The sequence below is a fragment of the Trichosurus vulpecula genome, chromosome 2 (genome assembly GCF_011100635.1).
Source record: "Trichosurus vulpecula isolate mTriVul1 chromosome 2, mTriVul1.pri, whole genome shotgun sequence".
In the NCBI taxonomy this organism is placed as follows: Eukaryota; Metazoa; Chordata; class Mammalia; order Diprotodontia; family Phalangeridae; genus Trichosurus; species Trichosurus vulpecula.
In genome coordinates, this window is record NC_050574.1 from 99,412,954 (window position 1) to 99,440,848 (window position 27,895).

At 36.1% G+C, this 27,895-nt stretch overlaps 1 protein-coding gene across 2 annotated transcripts in view; it reads right to left on the reverse strand.

Annotated features, from left to right (window-relative positions):
- The window catches only part of FNDC3A (fibronectin type III domain containing 3A), a 193,357-nt gene that overhangs the window by 111,482 nt on the left and 53,980 nt on the right, over nucleotides 1-27,895 (reverse strand). The gene's annotated exons all lie outside the window — the stretch shown is intronic.

The window sequence follows — 27,895 nt, forward strand, 5'->3', positions numbered from 1 at the left end:
AAGCACAAAAGCAGGTCATAGCAGGTTGGGTCAGGGAACAACTAGTCCAGTTTGGCTAGAACATAAGCTATTTATGAGCAAGGATTGCTTCATTTATTGTACTTCTATCCCTAGCACTTAGTATGGTATTTAGCATATAGTAAGCACTACTTGTTGAGTTATTGGTTGAAATTAGGCTAATGAAATTTGTTGTTGTTCAGTTGTTCAATCATGTCTGACTCTTCGTGACTCCATACTGACCATGAGATTTTCTTGTCAAAGATACTAGAGTGGTTTGTCATTTCCCTCTCCAGTGGATTAAGGCAAACAGGTTAAGTGACTCACCCAGGGTCACACAGCTGGTAAGCATCTATGTCCGGTTTTTAACTCAGGTCTTCCTGACTCCAGCACTCTTACCTACTAAGACACCTGGCTGCCTCCTATACTGAAATGGAGGCAACCTTTGTAAATGTGTAATCACTTTATAGGCATAGTTATCTTGGTTCTTCTATCCATCAGTTAATTGTAAATCCTAGGATCTTGTTAATTTCAGCTTAATATTAGCCCTATGAAATAGTTGCTTATGAGGGCAGAAACTACCTTATGTATGTTATCTCCACCCTCACACCAAATATAGCAGCTATGCAAACAACAGGCCTTTAATAAAGAATTTTTGAATCACTAAACTACAGTTGTAAACATAAGACCTGATTTTAGCCAAGAATTTCAGTTCTTTCTGTTAGGCCTTTTCTTAGAATGTTAACAAAAAGCACTATACATTTTTAGTTCAAATTCCTCTGTAATTTGCTCATATCCTATCTAGCCTAGTTTCTCACTAATCCAGCACATTCTCTATTCCAGACAAAAGGAAACATAACACACTCATTTCTATATTTGTATTTTTTCTTCTGTTGTCACTCAAAGGCATTAATTATGGAATGTGCCTAATCTAATGTTTTCATAGATCCTTCAATCTCATCGATATAAGTACTCCTGCCAACAACACACACTGCAATCCACCTACACCTTCTCATACCATGCAATTCTCGAGCATGTCCTTAAACCCTAAATAAATGTTCCATCCCATTGGATGTGCACAGAAATCAGGCAGTCTTTCTAATATTTGTGGTGGATTGGTTGCCAGGCACAGAGCTATGAAGACTCAAGTTCAAATCCTGCCTCAGATCTTATTAGCCACGTGACCTTGGCAGGCCACTAAACAATTCTCGGCTTCTATTTTTTCATCTGTAATGATTTAATTGTACCTATCTCCCAAGATTATCATGAAAATTAAATGAGATTAATATAAATAAAGCATTTTATAAATCAAAAAGTTATACCAGCCATTATTATTATTACATATCCAGTTAATGTCATTTTCTGATCATACATTTCTTTGATGATATTATCTACATCACTTTTTTGGCTATCATGTATCTTTACCTGAGCCTCTGGGTCACTCACAATTTGAGTTTTTCAGAAATCATGGTGTTGTATAATAGAAAGCCAGATGGCACCACCAAAAGAATAGGAGATAGAGACTGGAACTGTGATCTTCAGGGAGCTCCTGATGAGGAACAATATATGTTGGCACTTTCACTTCAACTTACAAACTTAAGAAAGTTGTCTAAAGTGTTTGAGAGTTAACATTGAGTTAAATGACTTGTCCAGGATCACAAAGCCACTGTATGTCAGAATATTGGTATTTTTTAAAAATCAGAGTGTTCGGCCAATTTGGCCAAATTTAATCCAGCCCACTATCTCCTCCCTATTTATTTCTGAACAGTTCATTGTGCCCTGCAATATCTATACAAGAAAAGTTTGAACTAACAATGTAGTAACTATCAAGCTTACATGTCCTAAATATGAGCAACTTAGTTTTTGCTATGTTGATTGCCAGCTAGTCTATCTCTCCTAAACGTCTGTAGATCTAATTGAAAAAGTCTGATGTGCATAATGTTAAAGACTCTTCCAACTCTAGAAGTTGGTCATCCTATTGATTTTCAATCAGAATTTTTCCATCTTCCTTGAATATCTATCTCCCTCTTGATGAATTTTTTTCCATTTGGATTCTGCCTAGGCAATCTTCCATGAAAGTGATCAATACGTTGAGGTAAGGATGTCACCCTAGTAAGTACCTTGCTTAATTATTAGTAATCAGAAGATTTTCTAATAAAATTATCTCTTTGATTATATGAAGAAATACTGTAGAATATGCTTGTGTATATGTTTATGGACAGGTATAAGGACACATACACATACTTGGGGAGTGAGCCACTGAGAGAACACCTTTTGGAGAGTCTTCAATGATAGTTTTAGTCTGTCATGTAAAATGCTTTTTTTATGGTAGTCATTAAATATCAGGATCCTATATTCTCCATACCTTGCAGTTACTTCCCTACAAAATTCTATTTCCTTTACATATTTCCATTAAGTACGCTCTTGCCACATTTGTAGACCCATTCTTGAAGAAATTTTACAGAGATGAGAAATTAGATACGTTGGGTAGTAATGTCTTCTTCATGGTTTTTTAAAAATAATGTAGTCCATGATTTTTTTCCCCATTCTTTAAATTTGATTCCTCAATATCTTCAAAATGAATTTCTTTGAAAATACTTGGTAAGTACAGGTCTTCCCAATTTCACCTTCTTAAATGCTTCTTCTACCTTCCTTGTATAACACATAGAAGCGTTAGCACAAATATATGGTTCTGTTGTCACTGACAATGAAAATAGATTGATGTAGAATGCTAACAAAAGTTTCATTTTATGTCATATTTGTCATTGTCCCCTCAGTTTAATTTATAAATGGTCACAGAATGATCTCAGTTGGTTCTCAAGTATTTGCAAACTTTGTTTTCCTTTCCTTACCTTTTCACTGTTTACAAGGCTATAGTGCTTACAATCATCTACCACCCTCTTCTGTCATGCTTTAAAAAAGGTACTCTAAAACAATGGTCTACAAAATAGGGTGTTCAAGATGATCAACTGGACATATGTGTGTATGAACTTTTTAATATTTATTTTAAAAAGTAAAGAAATTCAGCTTTACTCATATTTAACATACTCATTGGCATTCACACTCTATGTATCAGATGGTTATGGGACACATAAAGTATGCAAGATATCCTTAGGGAAATGGGGAAATTTCACTCCTCAAAGGTGTTTGCTTAGTAGTAGCTTCACATTCTTTTCAAGCTATTGTGATATACTGCAGTTTATTTGTGGCTAATTAAGTGAACTTACAGTATCTAGTTTTAGTTAAAGTAACCCACACAAAAGACAAGTGGCTTAATAAGATTCCTGCAAAACACCATGAATTACAGATAATATTAATAATCTCAGCACAAATAAGAAAATGGCAGAACTGACACTACATTTAGTAGAAGCTTTATATCAGCAATACTATGACATAAATGATAAAATAATCAATATCTGAAATGTGTACTTACATATACAATTGTTAATGATGAATCTTACCACATTACACCGTATTAAGATATTAGCTAATGATAGTATTAAGTCATGATATAAATTAGCAGGACATTTAAAAACTAATCTTTTGTTTCCAAAAACAAGTGTCACTGCTAAAAAAAACCACATTATCTACAGGCTTAAACTGAATTTCCTAACCTGTTTAAATATCTTCCAAGCAAACAATCTCAGCAGCTTTTGAACCATTTTGTTAAAAATAAAAATTTGGAATCTAAAGATGGCGGAGAAAAGCCAGGGAGTTGCCTGAGCTCTCCCCAGTTTCCCTTAGAAACAACATTAAATCAAGCCTCCAGATTCTGGAGTGACAGAACCTACAAAAAAATAGAGTGAAAAAAATTTCCATCTTAAGATAACTTAGAAGGACTTCAGGAAAGGTCTGTCTCACTTAGGTAAAAAGGGAATGCAGCCCAGCACAGGTGCTGTTCAGGCAAGCCAGAAGGAGGCTCTTACCCACAGCACAGATTGGCAACCAAGGCCCCTTGGTTATAGTTCAGCAGGACAGCTATGAGGCCTCCAGCCCCAGTGCAAAAGGCAAACTATCAGTCCTGAAGCCTCTGGCAATATAAGTGCAACTAGGCCGAGCCACCCCAGCACACTGGGCAAGCTGCCAGCCCCTGAGGCCCTGGCACAGAAAGCCAATGACCAGGCCTTTGGCCCCCAACACAAGAAGCTTGGGACAGTGCCCCAGAAGCAGAGATCAACTTTAAGTCACGAAACAGGCTGAAAAATAAGCAAAAAACCCAGAAAAGAGCCCTGACCATAGAAAGCTACTATGACGACAAGGAAGATCAAAATACAAACCAAGAAGAGGACGACAATATCAAAATCCTACACATGAAACCTCAAAGGGAAATATAAATTGGTCTCAAGCCCAAAAAGCCTTCTTGGAAGAGTTCAAAAAGGATTTTAAATATCAAATAAAAGAGGTAGAAGAAAAATTAGGAAAAGAAATGAGAATTATGCAAGAAAAGTTCAACAGCTTGGAAAAGGAAGTACAAAAAGGCCTAAAGAAAACAATTCCTTAAAAAATATAATTGGCCAAATGGGAAAAAAAAATCCACTGAAGAAAACAACTCCTTAAAAAGCAGAATTGGCCAAATGGAAAAGGAAGTACAAAAGCTAACTGAAGAAAATAATTCCTTAAAAATGAGAACTGGGCAAGTAGAAGCTAATGACTCCATGAAACATCAAGAATCAGTCAAACAAAATCAAAAGGATGAAAAAAATAAAAGAAAATGTAAAATGCCTCACTGGAAAAACAAATGACCTGGAAAATAGATCCAGGAGAGATAACTTAAGAATGAATGGACTACTTGAAAGGCATGATCAAAAAAGAAACAGAGCCAAGACAGTATTTTCCAAGAAATTATCAAGGAAAACTGGCCTGATATCCTAGAACCAGAGGGTAAAATAGTGACTGAAAGAATCCACTAATCACCTCCTGAAAGAGATCCCAAAATGAAAACTCCAAGGAATACTGTAGGCAAATTCCAGAAATATCAAGTCAAGGAGAAAATACTGCAAACAGCCAGAAAGAAACAATTCAAATATCAAGGAGCCATAGTCATGATTACATAGGACTTAGTAGCTTCTAAATTAAAGGACTGGAGAGCTTGGATTATATTATTCTGGGAGGCAAATGAGCAATAATCAACTACCCAGCAAAACTTAGCATAATCTTTCAGGGGGAAAGACAGACATTCAATGAAATAGGACATTTTCAAACTTTCCTGATGAAAAGACCAGAGCTGAACGGAAAATTCAATCTTCTAATACAAGACTCAGGAGAAGCATAAAAAGGTAAACAGGAAAGTAAACAAACACACACATTATTCAGTAAAGTTAAACAGTTTACATCCATACATGGGAAGATGATATTTGCAATTCTTGAGAAATGTATCTCTATTAGGGCAGCGAGAAGGAGTATACATGGAGGGTGTGATTAAGGGTGTGAACAAAAGGATAGTACTGGGAGGAGAGGAAAGGGGGAGGCAGAATAGATTACCTCAGAGTTGCTTTAATTTGCACTACTCTAGCCAAAAGTGATTTAGAACACTTCTTGATATGCCTATAGATAGCACTAATTTCACCTGAAAACTGCCTATTCATATCCTTTGACCATTCATCAACTGGGGAATGGCTTGTATTCTTATAAATTTGACTCAGTTCTCTATATATTTGAGAAATGAGGCCTTTATCAGAGACACTTGCTATAAAGATTGTTTCCCAGCTTTCTGCTTTCTTTCAAATCTTGGTTGCATTGGTTTTGTTTGTGTGGAAGCCTTTTAATTTAATGTAATCAAAATCAGTTTACATTTCACAATGCTCTTTATTTCTTGTTTGGTCATGAACCTGTAATTGACTTAACTTCTTTAATAATTTGGATGCTATGCCATTTAGTGCATATATATTTAATATTGCTATGACTTCACTGTCTATGCTTTTAGCAAGATGTAGTTTCCTTCCTTATCTTTTGAAATTAGGTCTATTTTTGCTTTTGATTTGTCTGACGTCAGGATTGCTACTTCTTTTTCTACTTCAGCTGAAGCAGAATAGATGCCACTCCAATCCCTTACCTTTACTCTGTGTGTGTCTCTCTGCTTGAAGTATGTTTCTTGTAAACAACATACAGGATTCTGGTTTTTGATCAATTCTGCTATCCACTTCTGCTTTATGGGAGAGTTCATCTCATTCACATTCACAGTTAAGATTACCGTGTTCCCTTCTATCCTATTTTTCCTCCTGTTTGCCCTTTCTCCTTTCACACCTTCCCCCCTCAAGTATTTTGCTTCTGTCTTGTCTCCCTCAGGGTGCCCTCTCTTCTTCATTCCCCACATCCCCTTAATCTCCTCCCTTGTGACTTTCCTGTTGGGTAACATAGATTTCTATATTCATTTCATTGTATATATTATTCCCTCTTTGAGCTACTACTGATGAAAGTAAAGTTAAATGACACTCCTGGGGGGTGGCACCAAGAAAACAGGGACTCGATTGAGCTCTCCCCCAAATCCCTCCAAACACCTGCAAAAAATGACTCTAAACAAATTCTAGAGCTACAGAATTCACAAAATGATAGAGTGAAACAAGTCTCCAGTCCAAGATGACCTGGATGGTCACTGGGAAGTGTCTATCGCACCGTGCTGGGGGCGGAGCGCAGCCCAGTGTAGGCCACACCAGAAGAGACCAGGTCAGAGTAGACCTGATGGAGCAGGCCTCAGGGCACTGAATCACTGGCAGCTGTGGTAGTTTCCATACTTATCAACCCACAAACACCAAAGGAAACTGAGCAGGTCAGTGGGAAAACTGATGGACCTGGGAGAGAGAAGTGTGTGGTCCGGCCCCAGGCCCAGGGGTAGCAGAGGCAGCTGCACCAGTGGGGGCTGCTTCCACAGCTCCAGGCCCACAGATGGTGGGGGGAATCAAGTGGCTGATCAGAGCGGGGATGCAGGGATCTCTTTGCTGGCCCTGAGGCAGCATTCTCTTGATTTACCCTGCTTGGTTCTGGGTCACAGTCCTGGTTGGTGGTCCTTGGAGGAGGAGGAGCCCTGGAGTGGCAGAGCTTGTGGTGGATGTGGAGAGGGAGTCCTCCCGGTAGTTTCACAGCAGAAAGGAGGGCTTGAGATCATTCACAAACTAGAGCACAGGCCAAGAGACGAGTATCAAACCACCTCAGAATAGAAGTAGCTCTGAGAACAGCAGCACAAAATCCCTGAAGCTTGGGACATAGTACTCTCCACTCTGAAAGCAGTCATACCCTGACAAAGAGCTCAAAAGTCAAGTAATTGGCTGGGAAAATGAGGAGGCAGCATAAAAGGACTCAGACTATAGAATCTTTCTTTAATGACAAAGAAGATCAAAACATACAGCCAGAAGAAATCAACAAAGTCAAGGATCCTATAGCAAAAGCCTCCAAGAAAAATATGAATTGGTCTCAGGCCATGGAAGAGCTCAAAAAGGATTTGGAAAAGCAAGTAAGAGAAACAGAAGAAAAATTGGGAAGAGAAATGAGAGTAATGCAAGAAAATAATGAAAAACAAGTCAACAACTTGCTAAAGAAGACCCCCAAAATAGTGAAGAAAACAACACAAAAGACAGACTAACTCAAATGGCAAAAGAGCTCCAAAAAGCCAATGAGGAGAAGAATGCCTTAAAAGGCAGAATTAGCCAAATGGAAAAGGAGGTTCAAAAGACCACTGAAGAAAATACTGCCTTAAAAACTAGAATGGAGCAAGTAGAAGCTAGGGACTTTATGAGAAATCAAGATATTATAAAACAGAACAAAATTCGACTTTCAAATACAAGAATCAAAAGAAGGATGAAAAAGTAAACAAGAAAGAGAAATCAGAAGGGACTTACTAAAGTTGAACCATTTTGTTTACATTCCTACATGGAAAAATGATATTTGTAACTCATGAGACCTTTCTCAGTATTAGGGTAGTTGAAGAGAATATACATATACATATATGTACATATATACATATATATGTACATATATACATATGAAGGGGGGAGCATAGGGTGAGTTGAAAATGAGGGGATGATACCAAAAAATAAAATTAAGGAATGAGAGAGGAATATATTGGGAGAAGGAGAAAGGGAGAGATAGAATGGGGTAAATTATCTCATATAAAAGTGGCAAGAAAAAGCTGTTATAATGGAAGGGAAGAGGGGATAGGTGAAAGGGAATGAGTGAATATTGCTCTCATCAGATTTGGCTTAAGGAGGGAATAATATACACACTCAATTGGGTATCTTACCCTATAAGAAAGTAGGGAGGAAGGGAATGGGGGGGGGTGGTAATAAAAGGGAAGGCAGATTGGGGGAGGAGGTAGTCAAAAGGACACACTTTTGAAAAGGGACAGGAGAAGGAGAAAACTGAGTAAAGGTGAACATGATAGGATGGAGGGAAATGTAGTTAGTCTTTCACAACATGACTATTATGGAAGTGTTTTGCATAATGATACATGTATAACCTGTACTGAATTGCTTATCTTCCCAAGGAGAGTGGGTGGAAAGGGAAGGGAGAGAATTTGAACCTCAAAGTTCTAAAAACAAGATTTTAAAAAATTGTTTTTACACACAACTGGGAAATGAGATATACAGGCAAAGGGGTATAGACATCTATCTTGCCCTACAAGAAAGTAAGGGTAAAGGGATTGGGGGGAGGGAGGGTAATAGAAGAGAGGGCAGACTGGGGAAAGAATACAAGCCACCTTGGGGTAGGGGGTAGGGTAGAGATGGGGAGAAAATTTGTAACTCAAAATCTCACAGAAATGAATGCTGAAAACTAAAAATAAATTTTAAAAAATATGACACTCCCACTCCCCGCCCCCGCCAATCTTTCTCTCCACTGTAATAGGTTTTTCACTGCTCTTCATATGAAATAATTTACCCCATTCTTCATTTCCCTTCCTTCTGCACCTAGTACACTCCCTCTTTTTCATCTCTTATTTTTTTATGGCATTCCCTCAAATTCACCTTACACTCATACCTTCGGTCTATATATATGTCGCTTCTAGCTGTACCATTAGTTGTACAATTTTTAAGAATTACAAATATCTTCCCATGTAGGGATATAAACAGTTCATCTCCAATGAATCCCTTTCTGCCTTTTTAGACATCTCTTGGGTCTTGATATTGGATATCAAATTTTTTGTTCAATTCTGGTCTTCTTATGAAAGCGTGAAATCCCTGTATTTTACCAAATGACCATTTTTTCCCCTTGGAGTATTATCCTTAATTTCACTGGATAGGTGATTCTTGGTTGTAGTCCTAGCTCCTTTGTCTTCTGGAATACCATACCTCCAATCCTTTAATGTTGCAGCTGCTAAGTCCCACGTAATCCTGACTTTGGCTCCCCAATATTTGAATCGTTTTTTTCTGGCCACCTGCACCATTTTTTTTACAATGGGGCTAAAATGCTCCTTGGAGTTGTTACTTTGGGATTTCTCTCCTGAGGTGATCAGTAGGTTCTTTCTATGCTTCTTTTGCCTTCTGGTTCCAGGATATCAGGGTGGTTTTCCTTGATAATTCTTGAAAGATGTTTTCCAGGTCTTCCTTTTGATTGTGGCTTTCAGGTAGAGTCCAATGGTTCTGACACTGTCCCTCCTGGATCTGTTTTCCAGATCAGCTATTTTTCCAATGAGGTATTTTACATTTTCTTCTATTTTTTCATTCTTTTGAATTTGTTTGATTAATTCTTGATGTGTCATAGAGTCATTAGCTTCCATTTGCCCAATTCTAACTTTTAAGGTGTTTTCCTTAGTTAGCTTTTATACTTCCTTTTCCATTTGGCCAACTGTACTTTTAAAAGAGTTGTTTTCTTTGGGGGATTTTTGTATATCCTTTTCCATTTGGCTAATGCTACTTTTTAATAAGTGTTTTCTTTTTCCAAACTGTTGATTCTTTTTTCATAATTCTCTTGCATCACTCTCATTTCTTTTCCCAATTTTTTCTTCTACCTCTCTTTTATTATTTTTAAGCTCCTTTCTGAGCTCTTCTATGAGTTCTTTCTGGGCTTGATACCACCTCCCATTTTTCTTTGGGGGTTTTGTCCATAGGTGTTTTAACCTTACTGTCCTCTTCTGAGATTGTGTCTTGATTTTCCCTCTCACCATAAAAGCTTTCTATTGTCAAATTTTGTTGTTGTTGTTTTGCCTTTTTCCCTTTTTAAAAAATTTGAGCTGTGCTCCTGGGGTGGAAGAGGCACTGTCTCAGGCTTCTTGTGCTGTAGGCCCTGGCAATTTACCTGGTACTGCACTGATGTCCACCAGGGACACTTGTGTCTGGTGGTCTGCTGAGGTTGGGGGGCCGGTGGCTAGCACTGCTAGAGGCCCTAGGGGTCTGGCATCTTACCTGGTGCTGAGATATTGTTGAGGGTGGGGAAGTCCTGGTATTGATATTTGCTTATTCCACTGCACTGGGGTTCAGGATATCCCACTGGTTTGCTGAGGTGGTACTTGCTGGGACCCTTTCTGTGCTGGACTGCCTTGCCCTTTTACCTGAGACAGACTTTTCTTGCTGATCTTCCAACTTTCTTGGGCTAAAAGATTGTTTCACCCCAACTTTTTTGCTGGTTCTACTGTTTGAGGATTTGTTTTGAGGTGATATTTTATGGTTGTTTGGAAGTGAATATGGAAGCACTACAGCAGTTTACTGCTTACTCCACCATCTTAGCTCCCAGAAGTCCAGCAGAGTGAATTAAAAACCAGAATCCTACAATACGTTGTTTACAAGAAACACATTTGAAGCAGAAAGATACACACAGAGTAAAGGTAAAGGCTGGAGCACAATATATTATGTTTCAGCTGAAGTAAAAAAAATACAAAACAGGGGTAGCAATCTTGATCTCCGACAAAACAAAAGTAAAAACAGATCTAACTGAAAGAGAGAAGGAAGGAAACTACATCTTGCAAAAACGTATCACAGACAATGAAGAAATATCAATACTAAACATATATGCACCAAATGGTATAGCATCTAAATTCTTTTTTTTTTAAAAAAGAGCATCCAAATTCTTAGAGGAAAAGTTAAGTGAGTTACAGGAAGAAACAGAAGGTAAAACTATAATGGTGGGGGACCTCAACCTCCCCCTCTCAGAACTAGATAAATCTAAACACAAAATAAACAAGAAAGAAGTTAAAGAGGTGAACAGAATTTTAGAAAGGCTAAATTTAACAGACCCCTGGAAAAAAACTGAATGAGGATAGACATGGCAAATGGCATCTACACAAAAACTGACCATGTACTAGGGCATAAAAACCTTACAATCAAATGCATAAAGGCAGAAATATTAAATACATCCTTTTCAGATCACAAAGCAATAAAAATTACATACAATAAAGGGCCATAGAGACACAGATTAAAAATTAATTGGAACTAAATAATCTAACCCTAAAGAATGAGTGGGTCAAACAACAAATCATAGAAATAATAAATAATTTTATCAAAGAGAACAACAGCAATGAGACAACAAATGTATGGGATACAGCCAAAGTGGTACTTAGAGGAAATTTTATATCTCAAAATGCTTACAGGAATAAAATACAGAAAGAACAGATCAATGAATTGGGCAGGCAACTAAAAACACTAGAAAAAAAAACAAATTAAAAATCCCCAATGAGATAGCAAAGTAGAAATTCTGAAAATCAAAGTTGAGATTAATAAAGTTGCCAAACTACTGAACTGAATAAATTGAATGACTAAAACTAAGCTGGTTTTACGAAAAAAAAAAAAAAAAAAAACCAATAAAATAGATAAACCTTTGGTTAATCTGATTTAAAAAAGGAAGAAAACCAAATTATCAGTATCAAAAATGAAAAGGGAGAATTCACCACCAATGAAGATGAAATTAAAGTAATAATTAGGAGCTTTTTGCCTAACTGTATGCCAACAAATCTGACAATATAAGTGAAATGAATGAATATTTACAAAAATGTAAGTTGACCAGATTAACAGACGAAATGAAATAGTTAAACAACCCTACTTTATAAAAAGAAATTGAACAAGCCATCAACAAATTCCCTAAGAAAAAATCTCCAGCACCATATGGATTTACAAGTGAATTATATTAAACATCAAAAGAATAATTATTTCTAATACCATATAAACTATTTGGGAAAATAGGAGAAGAAGGAGTCCTATCAAATTCCTTTTATGACACAAATGTGGTGCTGATACCTAAACCAGGAAGAACCAAAACAGAGAAAGAAAATTATAAACCAATACCCCCAGTGAATATTGAAAAAAAATTAAATAAAACATTAGCAAAGAGATTACAGCAATTTATCATGAGGATAATACACTATGACCAGGTGGGATTTATACCAGGAATGCCTTGTGAGTTGAAACCATTCTACTTTAATCCTTTGAAGCTGCGAGAAGGTTAGTCTTCAGATAACTGCAGAAGTATTATAATGTTTCTCAACAGCTCAGGCAAAGTTATATCAGAGAACAAACCTAAAAAAAGGCCCTTATTTCCAAAGAGTTCCTGTAAGGAATATTTTTCCATACCTTCCCTCTTGCCCCATCACTTTCTCTTTCCTCCAATGTCTCAAAATGAAAATAAGAGATGGGAGGAACCAATGGAGTTTCTTATTTAAGCTGACAGAGAAGAATTTTGCCCAAAGCTCACTAAGTATATGGCAATTAGTCAGTTTCCAAAAATAAAGTCATACAGAGTAAATGGCTTCTATCCTTTTCTCTTTTTTTCCTGTGCTTGCTGGAAGTATTGTCCAGGTACTAGATCACCCTACCTTTGCCTATATAGGAACAACCCAAAGAACGTTAAAGAGCAGTCTATATACTTAAGAATCACTACTTTAGAAGAACAAATGATAAAAACTATGTGTTTTTTTTAGAACTCATAATGAATTAGAAATGCACTAAGCTTCTCAGGAGGGAAAAGGGATTACGTGCCATTATTATTAGTAGGAAAGCAATACTTTTAACAATAGGAAATCAACATTTTCATATTTTTATTTACTGTGCTACTCGAAGGTATAATTTATTGTTTCAAAATCACTGTCACTGCATTCTATACAATCATAATGGAAATGGTACTCACCTCTACTGCTCTGTATAACGATTACACAGGTGACCCTTCTAAACCATATCATTTGTATACTGAATCAAAGATTGGAAATGAAAAAAGGAAAGGCAAGTGCTAATACAAAAGTCTTAGCAAGGATGACCAAAGTCATACATTCCAAGAGAAGCTCCTTTAGGGGAGAAGATTATATTTCATTTGCATCTCTGTATTAGTAGTACTTTACACATAGTATATGCTTAGTAAATACTTGTTGAGTTGAACTGAAACATAGATTTTTGAAATAGGAATACCCTTGGAAAATTGTATAAGACAAACTGAATAAATAGGACCTAAAGGAATAGAACTTAAGAAAATATATTCATTGAGAAATAATTAAATCAGGAACATATAAAAATGTTTCTAGTGATTTAAAAAGCCAAATTTAAATAAATATCACTCCATTACCTAAATCAAGCATCAACTCATGCCATATGCACATCCATTTAAAAAGTTTTGCCTTTCCATGAATTGGAAAACTAATGTCATGAAATCCTATTTTTCTTTCTAACTATATGTAAATTTTCTTTTACATTTGTTTTTTAAAATCTTGAGTTCCAAATTCTTTCTCTCCCTCCCTCTCCTGGCTCTTCCCTAAGATGGTAAACAATTTGATATAGGTTATATATGTGAAATCATGCAAAATACATTTCCTCATTAGCCATGTTGTAAAAGAGAACTCAGACCAAAAAAAAAAATCAAGAAAAATTTTAAAAGTTTTTTAAAAATATATGTTTCAATCTGCATTCAGCCTCCATTAGTTTTCTCTCTGGAGGTGGATAGGATTTTTCATCATAGGTCCTTTGGAATTGTCTTAGATCGCTTTTTTGCTAAAAATACCTAAGTCATATGCAGTTGATCATCATACAATATTGCTGTTACTGTGTATAATGTATTATTCCTGGTTCTGCTCACTGTATCAGTTCATGTAAGTCTTCCCAGGTTTTTCTGAAAGCATCCTACTCATCATTTTTTATAGCAAAATAGTATTCCAGTACAATCATATACCATGACTTTTTCAGCCATTCCCCAATTGATGGGCATCTCCTCAATTCTCAATTTTTTGCCACCACAAAAAGAGCTGCTATAAATATTTGTGTACATATAGGTCTTTTCCTATTTCCTTTATCTCTTTGGGGTACAGACCTAGTAGTGCTATTGCTGGGTTAAAGAGTGTGAACAGTTTAAAGCCCTTTGACATAGTTCCAAATTGCTCTCTAGAATGATTGGATCAGTTCACAACACAACCAACAGTGTATTAGTGTTCACATTTTTCCATATCCCCTCTAGCATTTGTCATTTTCCTTAGCTATCATATTAGCCAATGTGATAGGTATGAGGGAGTACCAGGGGGTTTATTTTGCATCTCTCTAATCAGTAGATAGGTTTGATTTCATTTAAAAACTGCATATTCATGTCCTTTGATCATTTATCAATTGGGAAATAACTTGTATTCTTATAAATTTGACTCAGTTCTCTGTATAGTCGAGAAATGAGGCCTTTACCAGATAAACTTAATGCAGAATCTTTCCCCCAGTTTCCTGCTTCCTTATAATCCTGCCTGAATTAATTTTGTTTGTGCAAAAACTTTAAAGTAACCAAAATGATCAATTTTACATCCCTTTATGCTCTCTATCTATTCTTGGGTCATAAATTCTTCCCTTATCCACAGATCTGACAGGTAAACTATTCCATGCTCCCCTCATTTCTTTATGTTATCATCCTTTAAGCCTAAATCATGTAATCCACTTAGCGATCTGCTTCCATTTCATGGGTGAATCCATCCTGTTCATATTCAGTTATGTTTACTGTAGATTTCCTTCCCTCCTACTTTTTTCCCATTTATCCTCTCTCTCCTTTCACCCTGTCTCTTGAAAGTGTTTTGCTTCTGATCAACCTTCCCCAATCTGCCCTCCTTTCTATCAGCTCCCCCCTCTCTTGTCTCTATTCCCTCCTACTTCCTTTTAAATTAGCTTTCTATACCCAACTGAGTGCACATGTTATTTCTGACTCTGCAACTTTGACTCATTGCTACTAGCTCTACATTTGGGGCCAAGAAGTCTAATCCCTATTTCATATAGCAGCCCCTCAACTATATTAATATAACTATCACTCCTCCTTCCCCTACCCCAAGAATATTTAGAAGACCGAAGTCTCTTGTTCAAGCTAAATATTCTTAATGTACTGCATGCACCATTCTCTGGCCTAACTCCAATTCGTCATTATTCTTCCTCAAAACATAGCATTCATATTCATTAACTGTGAAGTGGCTGAACCAGTTGTAATATATTACTGGGTATAAAAATTATGAACATGAAGATTTCCGAAAAAAGAAAACCACAACCTTTGTATGACATGATGCAGAGTGGAGTAAGGAGAACAATATATTTGATGACTACAATCAAATCAACTAGCATATTAAGCACATGTTACATGCCAGGCATAATGACAAGAAGCTCTGGGGATACAAAGACAAAAGTAAAATAGCCCCTATCCTCAAGGAGACAACAGATACAAAAACAAGTATAACATATAAGAAACTAATACAAATGTCAGGTGATAAACAGGAAATCACACAGCTAATATTTTTACTGTTTTCACTTAAAATAAGTTTGAAAGTATGGTTAAGAAACTGGCTTCCAGTTTTACCATAAAATAGTTTAGTTGTGGCAGAAGAAGGAAGGGAACAGAAATACCTCTCATCCTATATTGGGAATGGATTACTTAATAGAAAGACAACCAATGAAATAATTCCTCCCAACATGAATGCCCAGAAGAGAGCTACAGGACAATTAAGCTAGGGAAAATAAACAAGTAGGAGGAGAATGATGAGCTAAAAGAAAAACCTTGGAAATATACCCTCCAAAAATTAGACTAACACAGGAAACCTGACCTTGGCCTTATAGCAGTCAACATTTTTTAATCAATGACCTAGTCAAAAGCATAGATGGCATGCCCATCAAATGTACAGGTTGCACAAGGTTTGAAGAATTACTAATATCTTAAATCACACAGACAGGATACATGAAAAAACTGATGGGCGAAAATTTAGGGCAGAAAATAATAAAAATGAAATTTAGAAGGCAAGCGTGGATTACACATAGATCAAACAAAAACAACTTCCTGAATATAGGATGGTAAGATGGTCCTTGTGAAAAAGATATGCAAATTCACACACTGAGTCGAGTATAACATGGTAGATAGCTCCCCTCACTCCCAAAAAGCTAATGTTATCCTAGGCTTCGCTAAGGGACAGCATGTCTAAAATGAACAGTTAATCTCCATTATACTGTCCTGTTCAGGTCACATCATCTGCCGTACTGCATTCAGTTCTGGTCATCATAGTTTATAAAGAGCATATAACAAGCTGATTCCAGCTTCCAGTAAAGGGAGACTAGCAAAGTGACAGGCTAGAGGACTTTTTGAGGTGTTATGGATGTAGAGCCTAGAGCAGAGATCTTGGGGGTGGGGGTGAGAATGGGAATTATAAATACTGGAAAGGCTATATTTAGGAAGAGGTGTTAAAATTCGTTCTTCTGGGCGCTATAAGGCAGAAATAGGAAAAATGGATGGATATTTCAGAGGCATATTTAAGTTTTATGTAAACAATTAAGAGTTGTTTAAGAGTGCAATGAGCCATCTCAGAAAGTAGATTCTTTCTCATTAGTGGTCATCAAAGAGAAAGAATGGACAATCACTTGATGAGGATACTGAACAAAGAATTCTTGGTCTGGATGAAGTTAGACAAGAAAGAATCTGATATCAGAGATCAATTCCAACTCTGAGATTCTTTTATATTATTATAAGCTGATATTACTTCTAAGGGACAGTAGATAAAAAATACCTATAACAATATAAAGTCCCTTCATGGCATAGATGACAGTTTAAAATTTTAATATTGCTGTGTTATAAAAGCTTTTTTTCATTTTGGACTGAATCTGTGATTTCGCTCATAGAAAACTAGCAAGAAAATTCCCTCTACTAATGAAGGTTGGTAACTATTTACCTCAATATTTACCTCAAAATTTTGACTTCAGGACCTCCTTTGCACTCTGAAAATTATTGAGGACTCCAAAGAGCTTTTGTTTATGTGAGTTATAACTATCAATATTGTCAATATTAGACATTAAAATAGCAACTTTTGAAGCTATCTTAAAACAACAATAATAAAACCACTTTATGACAAAATAACATTTTTATGAAAAATAACTATATTTTTCCAAAACAAAAAAATTTACTGAGATGAATGACATTGTTTTACATATTTCTGCAAATCTTTTTAATGTCTGACTTAACAGAAGACAGCTGGATTCTCATGACTTCTGCATTTATTCTGTTGCAATGTTGTTTTGGTTGAAGTATCTAAAGAAAATTCAGTCTCATACATATGTGTAGTTGGAAAAGGGAGGATTATTTTAGTATGTAAATGATATCTTAGCATTATTATGAAAATAGTTTTGACATTTTAGATCTCCTCAAAGAGTCTTGGGGACTCCTAAGGGTGTGAGGACCACAGTTTAAGAACTTCTGTTTTAGAGAATTGCTCAGGATCAAAGAGACATGAGAGAGGAGGGGACCTTTAACCCTGGCTTTATTGACTTGGAAGCCAGCTCTCTACACACTATGCTTTGCTGCCCATCATATATTATTAATAAATATTTCATAGTTATTTTAAATAGTTAACTGTTTAAGAGCAGTGTATATTTCTGACATTTCCACCTCCCACCCCCCCTGCCAAATTCCCCATGCTAGAAGTGGATCAACTATACAAGGCAGTTTAAAACAAACAAAAACCCTCACTATGGTATGGAGCAGAATGGCTAGCTTTAATTTCCTATCCTGAACACACTGAGCCATCCTGGAGGAGAAAAGGGCGTAAGTGCCATCTAGTGGCTAACTGAATAAAAACTTACACAATATCCTCCCTCTTCCCACTCTTAACTTTAAGTTCCATGAAAGCCATGGGACACACCATGGGACCAAGTATTTATAGCTATTTACATACCTATTATTATTTATTACAATAATTATATATATAATATATAATAAATATATAACTATATATTATTTATTATAATAATTATATATATTATAGCTTAATTGATAAATATATAATAATATATATTATTATAGCTATTATATTTATATAGTATTTATAAAAGGGACCTCAGAGATAATTTACTCAAACTCCTTTATTTTACAGATTTAGGAAACAGACCCACCAAGGGCCAAGTGATTTGCCCAAGGTCACACGGATCACAAACCATGAAGTCACAATTCAAACTCAGGTTTTCTAACTCCAAATCCAATGCTTTTTCCACTGAATTACGCTAAAGTAGGAATGGAGAAGGAAATAACAGGATTAATGACATATGAGGATGCAGGTGGACTTCAGAAAGTTTTTCATTCAATAAATAGTTAATTGGGCAACTACATTATTAAAGAATCAAATGAGAAAATACTTGTAAATTGTTTAGCACAGTACCTGGTACACAAGTAGGAGCTTAAGAAATATGTTGTTCCCTTCTCCTCAAGTCAACTGACTCACATCTCCAAAGAAGACAAACATATTTGCTTTTAAATAATTGCTCAAAGGTCATCCACACACAATAAAATACAGAAAAAAAAAATTACATTTCACTGGTACCCTAGTAAAAGACAGGCAGTAAATATTAAGTACCTACTATATGCCAGGCACTGTGCTAAGCACTAGCAATTCAAAAAATGGCAAAAGACAGTTCCTGACCTCAAGGAGTTTACAGTCTAATGGAGGAAACAGCAAGAAAACAAAATAGTACAAATAAGCTCTACAGAAGATGAATTGGAAATAAATAAGAGAGAGAAGGCATGAGAATTAGGAGGGGTTGGGAAAAGCTTCCAGTAAGAGAGAGGATTTTAGTTGGGACCTGAATAAGCCAGAAAAGTCAATAGGCAGATATAAGAGAGAGCATTCCAGTAATGGGGGACAGCCAGAAAAAATGTCTGGAGCTAAGATATAGAATGTCTTGTTCTAGAAACATCAAAAAGGCCAGTATCACTGGATTGAAGAGTATGAGTTGGGGAGTAAGGTGTAAGAAGACTGGAAAGGTGGGCTAGGATTAGGTTATAAAGAATCTAAATGCTAAACAAAGGATTTTGTATTTGATCACAGGGAGCCATTGAAGTTTATTGAGTTGGGGCAGCTAGGTCACACTTGAGCTTTAGGAAAATGATTTTGGTGGATGAATGAAGAATGGACTGGAGTGGAGAGACCAACAATCAGGCTACTGCAACAGTCCAGGTATAAAAGAGAGAGGGCCTGCACCAGTGTGTTGTTAGTGAAAGAGAAAAGGAGTATTCAAGAGATGTTGCAAAGATAAAATCAATAGGCCTTGGCAATTGATTGGAATATAGGGGTGAGAAAGATAGAAGAATGACTCCTAGGTTGTGAACCTGATAGACTGGGAGTATGGTGTTGCTCTTAACAGAACATGGAAGTAGGAGGGTTTAGGGGGAAAGATAATGAATTATGTTTTGAACATGAGTTTAAGATGTCCAGTTCTAAATGTCTCAAAGACAGTTGGAGATGTAAGATTGGAGGGTGGCAGGTAGGAGCAGGATAGGTAATTTTGAGAATAGTCAGTATAGAGGTGATAATGAAATCCATGGGAGCTGAAAAGATTACCAAGTGAAATAGTTTAGAGAGAGAATACAAGAGAGCACAGGACAGAACCCTGAGACATACTGATGGTTGGAGGGTACAATCTGGATGAGGATATAGCAAGTGAGGAGACTGAGCAGTCAGATAGGCAGAAGGAGGACCAAGAGAGAGTAGTGTCCCAAAAACCTAGAAAGAAGAGAGTTAAAGGGAGAGTAATCAATGGTGTCAAAAGCTGCAAAAAATCAAGGAGGACTGAGAAAAGACTATTGGATTTGGCAACTAAGAGATCAATAGTAATTTTGGAGAAAGCAGTTTTGGTGGAAGGAGGCCAAAAGCTGGACTGTAAGAGTTTAAGAGGAGAGAAAAGTGGAAGCACCTATTGTAAGTGGCCTTTTCAAGGAATTCAGCTATGAAGGGCAGAAGAGGTATGGGGGGCAATAGTCAGCCAGGATGGAAGAATCTAGTGAGAGTTGTTTGAAGATGGGAGACACACGGGTATGTTTGTAGGCAGTGGGAAATAAGTTGATAAGACAGGGAAAAATTGAAATTAAGTGGCAGAATGAAGAGACAGAGGGGGCAATATGTTGGAGAAAAATGGATTGAAAGCGATTACTTAGTGACTGGTTACTAATAAACAAGCAGCACCATCAACGAATCTTGAAATTAAAGAAGAGTCAAGGAATACCCAACTACAAAATTCATAGGACTTGAACTGAAATATTCAGGTTATAAAAAAAATTTTCAGAAATTACACTGAAACATTACATATGATCTTTGCAGGCTTCAAGGATAATCTTGGGAGAGAGTGGAAGGTGTTAACTATATTTCCAGGAAAGTTGGCCCCCAATAAAACCTTTGTTACTTGGTGTCTGAGAATGAAGGTTACTTATCATTTCCTAAGAACTAGTAAAGAATTCTTTCTACTTTCATGTTCCAAGCTGTCACCCTATGCAAATTAATCTGTGGGAAAATAATGATTTTGCTTCTAGGCATTCTTCTAGTTAAAAGATCCAAAAACAATGAAGTACTTTAAGAAATACTCAAGTGTTTACCTGAGCCACCTCTAAGATATTTCTATTCTATTTTTTAAACATCTGTCTTTGGATCTATGAAATTTTCTGCTATTTACCTATGTTAAGTTTCTGGAAAAGTTTTTGTTTTTTCCTCTTGATTTAGCCTACCTAGCTAAAGTCATCAAAGACAACTTCATATTTTTACAAAGCCTCTTTTCAAAGGAAACTGATGATCTGGTTACTAGAATAAAGAAATATGACTAAGTATTATATATTTAAAAATAAAAAATCAGATGTTTAAGCAATCATACTTTTCAACATGATACACTGCAGAAAAAAACATTTATCTGACATAGGGGCATTTTTACCCCAGGTTGGTTCACTCTATTATATCGCAACAATTTGAAAGCATGGATTGTATGTCTTATTTTATCTTTGTATCATTCTGAATGCATAGCAATCATGGTAACTTATATACAGAAGGCATTTAAGAAAGGCTTGTTGAATGTAACATTCAATTAAAGGAAATTAATTAAGGGTAACTCAATTAATAGAAAAACTTAGTTAACTATAATAACTCATTTTCCCATCATGCAAATGCTGTTCCTTCTCCAAATAGAGGCTTGAAACTGATAATTATTACTTTTAAGAAGGACTCATCATGAAAGCAGTTATTTTATAAGAATCTTTCAACTTCAGTTTAAAATATAACTCTACGAGAAGGCTCCCCTGACTTTTCTTCTTAGCACTACTTCAGCATCTCTACTTCTTCTATCATTCCAAAGATCCCAGAACAATGCTTTATACAGAACAGGCATAAAGTAAATATACTTAATTTGTAGTATAATGATTCAGATCTTTGTTAATTGATGGTGAGGGTATAGCATAACATGTAAGCACTGGAAAGGAAGTACTTTGCTCATTGACTTGACATCCTTGATAGAATTTATGGACTGATAGCACGTGAAGACTTGGAAGAGACCTCAGAGTTAATTTATCAATCACTAAATAAATTACGAATCTGGTAATCTTCCTATAAAGTGGTCATCTAGCCTCAGTGATAGGGAACAATTAGCCCATTCTAGTTATAAAAGCTTCTGTTTACTAGAAGGTTTTCTTTATGCTAACCAGTGACTCTGGTCTCCTAGATGTTCTTAGAACAAAACAATCCATTTTCTTGGCTCCTGGCATTTCCTCTGGCTGTCCCCCAAGGCTGGAAAGCTCTCCCTCATCTCCACCTACTGGCATTCCTTGCTTCCTTTAGATCCTAAGTAAAATCCCACATTCTACAGGAAGCCTTTCTCAGCCTCTCTTAATTCTAGTGCCTTCCTTCTCTTATTTATTTCCTATTTATCCTCCACACAGCTTGTTTGCATACATGTTTATTGTCTTTGCCATCAGATTGTGAGCTCCTCAAAGGCAGGAACAGTCTTTTTACCTCTTTTGGGATCTCTAGCACTTGGCATAGAGTAGGCATTTAATAACTGTTTACTGACTACTGGTCATCCAATCAGAAATACAAGATGGAGAGAGATTTACTTGCTAGTCAGGTAACGTGCCAAAAAAAAAGAAAAATAAGAGGTAACAATCCAAGATCCAAAAGGGGGCAAAAAACTTTAAAAAGCAGATATAAGAAATAAAAAAGCACAGCAGAATGGGGTAATTTGACTCCTTACACTTCAATATTCCTTAAATGAAGTATAACATAATAGTAATCAAGAAGTGGTTAAAGATAGAATAATTATAGAAAAGCAAAAAAGCTAGTCTAATACAACCATCCATTTCTCAGATGAAGAAACTGAAACCCACGAAGGGTAAATGATTTGCCCAAGGTCATAAATTAGTATCAGAGGTGGGATTTGAACTGAGCTCTTCCCATTATGTCACAATAATTCTCTATGCTCAGTAGAGCAGAGAATACAATACATTAGAAAAAATTTCATCTAAAATGGCTACAATGAACAAAAAACTTTCATATTTTAAACTGGGCCAAATTCAGCTAACCAATTAAAATTTGCTTTATGTATTCCATAACCATTTATTAAAGGCCTAAAATTTTCTGCTGAGCAGAACATCTCATTCCCTTACAATACTGAGTAGAGTGTCATGATAACTATATGATGTGTGTATTTTCCCGCCACAATCCAAATTCAGCAGGGCTTCAGTTTCCTGTTAAGTCTGTTATCAAGTTGCCACCTTCAGTATATAAAAAAAAGTTTGTATCTTGCTTATTTTTCACATTTAATAAAAACACAATTTAAATAAGCTGGATAGCAAAATTACTTTTCAGTTTCTGAGTTGAAATTAATAAAAGCCAATTTTTAAAAAGTACTATTTAAAACTTCCTAAACTTTAAATAAGAACATGTTTGAAATCTAAAAACAAAAACAAAAAAAAGCTTTTTCACATTTAAAAGTCTCCACAGCAGTTACTGATCGCTCTTAAGAAAGACTCCAAATGCTTTTCAAGAACAAAAATACCACTGTCACTTCACATTTTTATATTTATTTGTATTTTAATTTGTAGACACACAAAGCAAGCATGTTTTTGAAGCACAACTTGCATCATTATCTAATCTCTTTGAAAATTAGCACCTGGAATAAGCTCAGGAAATCAAAGTTCCTAAAGATCATTTTTAGATTCACCTCAAAAAACTTTAATCAATTATTTCTGAGGACACATTCTGAATATTTATGAATGGGTTCTCCATTAAAATTTAACTCTTCCAATCATTCTTAACATTTGAAGACCCAGCTACATTACCTTAAAATTACTGCTTTTTTAAAACTTGAACACCCAGAAAATAGGAGTGTGAAATAAATGCTAAAAGACCGCCAGTTATATCCCTACAACAAAAATAGACTCATGATGCCAACACAAACCAGAAAATCTTGTACATTTAATAAAATTAATAACTCTGAGATACTCAGAATGAAGTGAAATCTATAGTATCAACAGATAAGAAAAATAATTTCCTCTATCCATTTTTTACTTTTTAAAGTAATACTTTTAAACTACTGTTCTCAATTTATTCAAATGGTAGGATACATAATGTAATATATACTACTAAAATTAAAGAGGGGAGCCTAAGTGACAGTTATTGCAGAGTAATTACAGAGTAGAATACTCCAATACATCTATAAGCATGTTAACAGGTCAAGTACATATAAATACAGAGGATAGTAAATGAATATATTGGGCACATTCTCCAAAAATCCAAAGGTATATTTTGAAAGATGAAAAATTATATTCCAAGTATTTTGTCGTAGAAGTTTATACCTTCTTTTTAAAAAAAATTCCTGAAAACCTCCAATTTAAAATTTTCAAATACTGCTGCCAGATTGCTTCTTAATAAAATCCAAATTCTATATGGAAATGACAGAATTTTCAAAATAGTAAAATGGAGCAAAGAAAGAGGGGCTTTTACAAAGCTTTTTTAAAAAAAAAACAATACAAGTAAAATTTTCTTCACAATGTACACAAACTATAGTCTGAAGTTTATTTAGAAACTAGAAAGAACCAAAAGGTGGTATTATGGTTACCAAAAAAAATAAAATAAATCATGCTGCGATTCTTATTTAAGATATGGTATTTTGTCAAAATGCAGATATTAGAATTCTAACATTACTGTTCTAAGATGAAAACCAGTTGAGAAGGACTTCCTTTCTAAGTTCACACTAAAACTGGCAAATCTGTAGCTTATATTCTCAATCAGGGCATCTATTCATAACAATTACATTCCATCTTCCCACTGCTCTCCCACTGTGGATCTAATTACAAAATTCAATGGAAATGTTAATTACACTATGTCTGAAGCCTTAGCACTTTCACTTGCTGTAGCTCTTATCCTTTTATTTTCTTCATTCAACTGGTGCTATGACAGTGACAAAAACTGCTCTAAGATTCTCATCACCACTCAGGATGTTTCAACCTCTTACATTCACTAAATACTGAGGTAGTCCTCATTAACTCATCTCTGACTAATCAACAAATCTAACGAACTCCATTCTGAGTAGCATTCTATTTTATTTTTTTTCTAGACCTACGTATATATAGTACACATGTTGAGGCAACTAGCAGTACAATCATCAATACCTTACCTCAGTGACTGCTTCCTATCAAATTAACCAATGTACAGTGAGCTTCCTACTATACGCAAATGTATCATGTAACCATAGCAACTAAATCAACAAAGAACTACAGTAGCATCTGCTTTGAAATTATACGTCAGTCAACAGAAGGTTAAGATTTCAAAGAAAGGTTCTTCCAAATATATTCTATTTTAACATCATGTTTTTAATTGTTTTCTGATTGAGATATTTCAATATAGTTCTACTTTTTGCTTCGTATACAGAGAATACTTATATGATACAATGGATGCAATTTGTAAACACCTATGTAGACACTTATCAAGAGATTAAATTTTTTAATATTTATTTCCTAATTCTTTGCAAAGAATTAACTTTAATTAACTGATTGAAAATTAACTTATTTATGGCGAAATCATTTGTAACTTGACTTTCTTCAAGGTTCAGCCCACCTGCTACATACTACAGGAAAAGCCTTTCCTAATTCCCTATTAGCACTTTTTCCTTCCTCAATTAGTCATATGTGTACTCTTCTGTTTACATGTTGTTTCCTCCAGTAAAATGTAAGCTTCCTAAGGACAGGGATTGTTTTTCATTTTGTTCTTGTTGTTTTGTTTGTCCACTGTTCTCAAAGAGGACCATGACGTGACTTGCAGTTGACTTTGATTTGAGTGAGGGAGGGCTGTGCAAGGTCACCAGCCTCACTTTCTCCTCCTTTTTGTTCTTGTATCCTCAATAACAACTGCTTATTGGATTAGCATACAACCCATAAATCTCCACAACAACATTAAACCTGAATTCTTGAGTTTACATTAATGTTTCTTCCGCTCCAACAGAAGTATATGTAAGGCTATGAAAATAGTTTTTTTTTTTAAAATCAGCTGAAAATATACAAAGAACAAAGATCAGAGTGAAAAATATGAAGTATATTTGAAGATATATCTATACAGTTTACATAATTTTTAATGTTATATTAGATTCATTTTATTCCACCTCTGAATTTAGTTGAACATTTCCAACTATTCTGATGCTACTGTTGGTAGTTTTAGCAAATTTTCTTCTGGTGTTTTTGCCACTACCTCTTTTAATTATCAAATTAACCAATGTCCATTGTACAATGTATACTCCCCACACCCACTGGATCACAGGTCTTATTTGGTTTACTTATTTCTTTGATTTTTAAATTTCCTTTTGAGAATTTCTAGTACTTTTGCCTCTTCATAGGATTTCTATTGGGAAGCAATGCATTACAGTGTAAAGTCCTGGGATCTGAGGAGCTGGGTTCAAATACTGACTGTTACACTTACTACCTGTGTGACCTCATGTGTCCTCTAACCTCTTCAGTACTCAGTTTCATCACCAGTAAGATAAGAGTGTTGGATTAGATGGCCTCTCAAATCCTTCAGCTATGATCCTACTGCTGTTTTTAAAGGATGATATTCAGAAAGTAGGCTCCCTTGTGAGTGATCATCTTGAAACTTGGCATTTATATTTATCAACATGTAGGAAATAAACTATTCAATTTCCATATTATGTAAGTAACTGAATTGCAGGATAGAATCTGGATCAAAAGGTTAAATATAAAGAGGATGAAAAAATATTTCCCATTTGACTTCAGGTTTCTTCAATTGCCTAACTGGATTTAAATGGACTTTTTTCTGACCACTAATGAAATTATCCCCTTTATAGCTACCTTCTGATTTCAAGTTAATAGGAATGTCATTTCAATGGAAATGCTCTGATCATAAGTGGTTGTGGACTAAGTGTGGGGAAAAAAATCTAGTCTTGTTACTAAAATCAAGGAAGCAGGATAGAGAAATAGGGACAACATACTTCCTTTCTAACTCCCCCTAAATAACAAATCTAAACACTTCAACTTCTGGTAGTCCAGTAATTTTTAAATTATCTCTCCTGGATCTATTTTCCAGGTCAGTGGTTTTTCCAATGCGATATTTCACATTGTCTTCCATTTTTTCATTCTTTTGGTTCTGTTTTATAATATCCTGGTTTCTCATAAAGTCACTAGCTTCCTCTTGCTCCAATCTAATTTTTAAAGTAGTATTTTCTTCAGTGGTCTTTTGGACCTCCTTTTCCATTTGGCTAATTCTGCCTTTCAAGGCATTCTTCTCCTCATTGGCTTTTTGGAGCTCTTTTGCCATTTGAGTTAGTCTGTTTTTTAAGGTGTTGTTTTCTTCAGTGTATTTTTCAGTCTTTTTTTGGGTCTCCTTTAGCAAGTCATTGACTTGTTTTTCATGGTTTTCTCGCATCCTTCTCATTTCTCTTCCCAATTTTTCCTCTACTTCTCTAACTTGCTTTTCCAAATCCTTTTTGAGCTCTTCCATGGCCTGAGACCAGTTCATGTTTTTCTTGGAGGCTTTTGGTGTAGGCTCTTTGACTTTGTTGACTTCTTCTGGCTGTATGTTTTGGTCTTCTTTGTCACCAAAGAAGGATTCCAAAGTCTGAGACTGAATCTGGGTGCATTTTCGCTGGCTGGCCATGTTCCCAGTGAACTAACTTGACCCTTGAGTTTTTCAGCGGGGTATGACTGCTTGTAGAGTTAAGGGAACTATGTTCCAAGCTTGGGGGGATGTGCCAGCTCTGCCACACCTCCTTCCTGCCACACCTGCCAACACTCCTCCTTCCCCAAGAACCCTCAACCCAGACTGGACTTAGATCTTCAGTGGGCTCTTCACTCCTGCTCTGATCCACCACTTAATTCCTCCCACCAGGTGGGCCTGGGGCCAGAAGCAACTGCAGCTGTAGTTCTGTAGCTGCCCCACCTCCTCTGCCCCCAGGGTGGTAGCCGAACCAGGAACTCCTTCCACTCCAGCAGCTTTTCCCACTAACCTTCTCTGTTGTCTTTGGTGTTTGTGGGTTGAGAAGTCTGGTAACTGCTGCAGCTCACTGATTCAGGGCGCTAGGGCATGCTTCGCCTGGCTCCTGGTCTGGCTGGTCCGCACCGCCCATGCTGGGTTCTGCTATGCTCAGCTCCGCTCTGCTCCCAGCTCCGTGCAGGATAGACCTTACCCAGAGACTATCCAGGCTGTCCTGGGCTGGAGCCCTGCTTCCCTCTGCTACTTTATGGGTTCTGCAGT